We start from the raw sequence: 6,757 nt of genomic DNA, 5'->3' as shown, positions 1-6,757 counted from the left end.
ATGATTTAGCATTCAGTATTTAAATTTGAATATTTGAAATTTTTTTTTTTGTATATTTTTACATTTTAACGTATAAGTATTTTTGTGTTACATATACTAAGGCCATGTTCTTTTTTCCGAAAATAGACTTAATAATTAAGAACTTAATACATTCAGTCAAAATTCATGTTCTTTTTCTGACTTAACAAACTTAAATAACCGTCAATTACCTATTTTTTTTATTAAATGCATAGTTGCATACAGACATTATTTATATACTTAGTCACTTAATATAATTATCACTTAATGACTACAAAAAAGAACGAGCCTTAATTCGTATATTGATAATATTGTAAAACCCGTATATTTGACACAGGTCTAATATACTAATAAAATTTTTAATATTGTAAAAATTTTTACTCTTTAACAACGCTATTATTGTATATATTTTTTTTATGTTTGTAATTGTGACCCGAACCGTCTCACCGACCCATTATTGCAATTTAGGAGGCTCTTTATAATTTTTGGAAGATAATTAATTTTTAATTTAATATACTAATAAAATCAATTGTTAAAGATTAATATATTAATAAAACATGTTACGATTCTTTTTAAATATAGTATCAACGTGTGATGTGAAGTAACTTAGTTCGAGAAAATCTATATATTAATTTTATTTTTATATATTCCGAATGTGTTAGATATGTGATGTGTCTATTGTGAAAGTTTAAGCAAAATAGAAGGACTAATGTCGTATTTACTTAATAATAAATTTAGTAATATATATATATACATATATATATATATTTTGGTAGATACTACTATTAAATAAGTTCTATTTTTAGTTTCTTTAAATAATGTCGATGTTAAAAATCCTCATCTAGATTAATAATATATATCCTAGATTACTTTTATGTTTATTATATATATTCGTTTATTTAGTTTATTAAGATGAGCATAGTGACCGCGCGTTGCAGCGGCTAGAAGGCGAGGACAATATAAAAGGGAGGCGGTGGTGGAGATCGAGGGAGGCGGTGGAGAAGGAGGGCGGTGGTGGAGGGCGATAGAAGGTCGATAAAAGCGTGTAATGATTATAAAGATTGGAGGAAAAGAGTATATATAAGGGTTTTATGTTTTGGTAGAGGTATAAGGGGTATTATGAGAAAGCTGAAAATAGTGCTTAATTTCTAAAAATAAAAAAGCTAATATGCTTTATTAAGGAGTATAGATATAGATATAGATATAGAAGTATAGATATAGATAATAAACAAATACTCAACCAATCAATTGATTAATCACAATAATCAATTTTTCAATATTAATTAAATCAATATGACAATACATAATGAGTTTCTTCTGGATTAGAATTGCGTATATGAAAAGACATGCCGCTCAGCCCAAATTTGTCGTTCAAAATAATAATAATAATAAATCAACACATGTTTAAATATCCCAATTCTTTTTGAAGTATATTTTTACATTTAACGTGTAAGTTTTTTTTTTCTTCTAAATATTAATCCTTATATTGAAAATGTTGTAAAACTCGTGTATTTGACACGAGTCTAAAATCTAGTATATATGTTAAGTAAATGATTAATAAAGTATAACACATAAAATGGTATTAGACACAAGGTCTAAACTTAAAATTGTTTCTAAAATATACTCTAGATAAGAACTTAAAGTAATTTTAATAAATATAGATAGTATATTCGGGTTTGGGTATAGAGATCAGGGATTTACGGTTTTCCATCCCCGTCCCCATTCTCATCGAGGATTAGATTTACATCCCTATACCCATCCGGCCATCCCTATCCCTGGTCAACTCTGGAATTCACCGGTCAAATCGGATGCGGATATTGGGTTCGCTATCGGGTACGGATATTTTTGTCATCTATACGTGAGATGAAGAAGATGGCCACCAACCCACCAATTACTATCAATGTTATTTATTATTGATTTTTCACTTGTAACCCTCAACTTTCCTATATATTTTCAAACTACCTTAAAGTCATATATGTTATATAGATAATATCATTAACATAGTAGTATTATTACTACTATTATTACTTTTAATCAAAACATAATTTTGTTATTAATATTATCATTAGAATTTAAGTTTTAAATAAAATAAAAATTGTAGTGAGTGGTGGCAATACTAACAAAATTTGAGTGAGTGGTGGATTTTGGGTGGCATAACTTGATTGGTTGGAAGTGAGTGGTGAATGAGTGGTGAGTGAAGCGGTTGCCATCACCCTGAGAATAAAATTCAAACTTATCTTCCTTGATCCATTAAATATGGTGAGTGATATTCATACAACAATCATTTGTTGGAACCACCTTAAATGTGACCGTCACTGATCGTTTTTCTCATTCGTGATATGATAATTGACAATAACTGAAATCCATATGTATAGTAAATTACGATGGACATATTTACTCTTAAAAACATATATAGGGTTTCTAATTAGATGATTGAAACTACGAGGACTTATATTGCACATGCTAAACACCATAGACTAAGTTGTAAATGCTCTCATTATAAATAGAAAGCATGTACAACCATTTTCTTGTCTAATCTCTTTCACCTTATTTTGTGTGTGTTTGTGTGTGCTCTCTCTCTAATTCTTTCCGTTCTAATATCAACTGAATCTCAATCCCATCATCAATTAATTATCTCATTTTGGGAATCCGACACAACTGACATATATGCTCAATCATCTTACATGTTACTCACGATCAACGAGTATGTATCCTATCATGTTTTCATTATATTATTCAATACGAATCATAATTATTCCAACATCATCTACAACAAAGTTACAAATTTTATTTTATTACGCAATGTACAACTGTTTCATGCGGGGATTATTGTAGATGGTTAAAATTTGTTGTAAAATATCAATTCCCTTTAAATATGGTTTCAAACTAATCAATCTAGTTCATCTTGTTTGATTTGATTTTATGGAGTTTAATATCTATTTGAAAACCATCAAACTTGAACTCGGTCAGATACAATAACCTGATCTGATCTCGGACCTAACGACACACAGACTAATTTAACAACTTTAAGTAGCCTATAATTTTTAAGGGTGTTTGACATTGCATTTTCAAATTTGCATTTTGATAAACCAATTTCTTACCTGAATTTTTTTCTTTTCAAAAGCGTGTTTTCATTTTATATAAACGTAAATAATCCTCTTTTACCCAAACCCAGTTACTGATCTTTTATGTTGAAAACGCTACAATGAAACATTTATTTAAAAAATAATTCCAAACACTAGTATGAGATCAAGAAATAAATGCAAAGAATAAAAGAAATACATAAAAGACAGCTTCTTTTATTAATTGACATAAAAAACAGCTTGCAAATGATATATTTCCAAGGACGATTTGTGATGTACAGCTCGACATGTACGTGTTCAATAAATTGTAGGTCGAAGATATATTACTTTAAACTTTAAAGGATGTTGATGTTGATAGTTGATAGATATTTTTTTTAGAGCATTGCTAATGTGTTTAGGATTGTAGTTAAATACATTAAATAGTTATACATTTATCATGAAATTTAAAGGTGTATTTTTGATATGAAAAATACAAAATTTTTATGCACGTTAAATACCCTAAAGGCTGCGTTTAACATTTTAATTTTTTAAAGTTAATAAGTCGTATTTGTATTTATATCTATAATACCTTGTAAAAATATTTTACTTAAAAAAAAATATATGTAAATACCCATATTATATCCCTTTTCCCATTTTTATACTATTACATTCTTCTATCTTCTGAAAAATCTACACTATCTATTTTACATCAATTACCTACACCATTTGATGTTGCAACCATCATCAGCAGTTTCCGCCATCGCCATACTGCCGTCGTCACCACTACACCATCACCACCACCAAGTATTAAAGTAAAACAGATTACATAGTGGCAAGGTGCCAAAAGATTGGCAAATTGGCAAGTTTTGACAAGAAATTAGCCAATGGTAGCTTGACATGTGGTTTAGCCAAAAGTAGCCAAAACTAGTGGTGTAGTATAAAACTTGCCAATTTTGTGGCTAGAAAATATTTACCAAATAAACCTTTAACTTTCATTAAACTTAAAAACACACTACAAATAAATAAAACATATAGGTAGTTTTGGCCGATGCTAGTGAATGTTGGGAGCGTATGAAGTGACCATTTTTTTTTTTGAAATTCGAACGTTAGGAGCGTTTTTTTTCTTTTATCCAACCTCTATATATACATACACATACTTTCATTGATCATAACCAAATCCTTTTCATTTCATTCATCACAACCAAATGGCGCATCATCAGTGGACTGAAGCAGAGGATGTTTTGTTGACAAGGTGTTGGATTGTCAGGCGTGAAATGGCTAACCCAACTTTAACCGTGTGGCACGGCATCAATGAAATGTTCAACAGGGACACGACTGGAGTTCCACGGAGCAAACATCAACTAGAATGTCATTTCAGGAAAATTATTGCGGGGAAGGCAAACATCAATGAAATGTTTAACAGGGACACGACTGAAATGTTCACTAGTGCACTTGGGCCGAATCGTACCACGATAATTGCGGGGAAGGCAAAAGCACGTGGGAAGTCAAATGCCCACAACACGACAAGTGGTGGGTAGACGATTACGCTTACCGTGGCTTGGGAAGTATGTCAATAAAAAATGTTGATGATGAGTAATCGTACGCAGTGTATTTCATGTTTTTATCATTTATTGCCTTTTTTAATTATGTGTTTTTTTTAGTGTAAAATATGTTTTTTTAATAAAAATAAAATGTGTTTTAATTATGTGTTTTGAAAAAGTTGTATATATGTAGAAGTTGAGGGGGGAAATTTTTAAAAAAAAAACAAAAGTACACGCTCCCACATGCCAAAAGTGGTTAGGTGGCCTTGCCCAACGTTCACTTTCATTCGCCAAAACTAGCCGATGGTTTTTGTCAATGCTTGCCAATTAAACTTGCCGATACAAACCGATGGAGATGCTATAGTGTAGCCAAAATGCCGATGCTTTTTGCCGATAAAACAAGCCGACTACATCCTTGATCCTAAGTCTTTGACCATTGGTCATCCGAACATTAATGCACGAAGAATATTCATGGAGCATAAAAATATAAATGATGCGTGAAAATTTTCATACAACCCTCCTAAAATTATATCATGATCCGATGAAGTTTGAACATGACATTTCTTTAAAAGATCCCAAAATATCAACCATTAAGTGACTTTGAAGGCGGTTCTATTTCATATTTTTCTCAATTCTTTACCCATCTTCCCCAAATCATTGGCGCCACTTTCCCCTATCTTCTCCCTCATCATTTATTTTTCATTTATTTTTAATACTATTTCATATTTTTTTCATTTATTTTTAATACTATTTCATTTATTTTTTATTTATTTTTTAATACTATATAACTTAAAAACTATATCAAAAAACAACATTAAACATTCATTAAAAAGTAAAACAAATAACATTAAAATACTTAAAAAGAAAAACACACATTTCCTACAAATAAAAAAAAACAAGAAAAAAAATACCGAATAAAATAAGTAAAAGTTACATTTCCCTCTGTATTTTTCGGCGATGTCACGTTTCTCTTGAAGAATGAGTTCGAGTTGATACGAATTGGTGATGTGAGCATGAGAGTCGGTAAAAAACTTCAAATTCCTTTGTCGAGACTTCGACTTCGAGGCGTCAATTTGTGTAGCCCAAAAATCTTTCGCCAATTCATCCTTTTCGCGCTTAAGAACCAAATAATCACGCTTTTCGTGCGTGTAGGCGCTAATATCATCGGCTACAATATCATGATAGGAGGAAGACACGATTTGCTTTTTTCTTGACTTGGAGGAAGAAACAAAGGGAGGAGATGGGTCTTCGTTCATGTCGGGAAGGATGTTCTCATTGCTAGCCGAATCATACTCCGTCGACTTCCTTTTAGAAGAAGAACTAGCCGCCTTATTCGTGATTCCCGCGGCCGCCAAAATCTAGGCAAAACACTCTTGATCTTTCCATTTGTCGTGAGTATTCACGACCTTCCATGCTTTCATATGACCAAAATCTTCTTTGGTTCGCTACTTGTACAATCTCATCGCCTCATTTTGAATGTCCAAATCGTTGCACCTACTACCCTTGGTACGTTTTTACAAAATATATATAAAAAGTATTACGTAAGTGTGTATATATATATATATTAAGTATTACGTATTAAAAAGTATATAAAAAGTAGTTACCACTTGGATGTGAATACCGTTGTAGAGACCCATAGCCGCATTCATCGTTCTCCACTTTGGCAAAATACCATGGACGGTTCGTGTAGTGCCGCCCATGGTGCTAGCATAATGCTCGAGAATCCTCTTCCAAAAACCTTCCGCTTTTTGCTCATTCCCAAATTTTTTACATCGAAATTTGGATCCAAGCTTGAGCCAACGCAACCTCTTGTTCGTCATTCCAATTCTCACGTTTTTTCGGGCCTTCCTTTTTCTTTCCACGCGCATCAACATCTTGGACCTCCTCATGTTCATCTTCGTCTTGATTAACATCTTGTATATATACAGAAGTAAACAAGTAAGGAAGAAGCTTGAAAAGCGTACTTATATATATATAAAAGTAAACATATAAATAAAATGTATGTATATATATATATAAGTAAACATATAAATAGAATGTATATATATAAGTTAACATATAAATAAAATATATATATATAAAAGTAAACATATAATATGTATAAAAAGTATATAAAAGATATGAGAAAAAGTATAT

This window comes from Erigeron canadensis, chromosome 6 (assembly GCF_010389155.1).
Source record: "Erigeron canadensis isolate Cc75 chromosome 6, C_canadensis_v1, whole genome shotgun sequence".
Taxonomy (NCBI): Eukaryota; Viridiplantae; Streptophyta; class Magnoliopsida; order Asterales; family Asteraceae; genus Erigeron; species Erigeron canadensis.
This window is presented reverse-complemented; position numbering follows the sequence as displayed.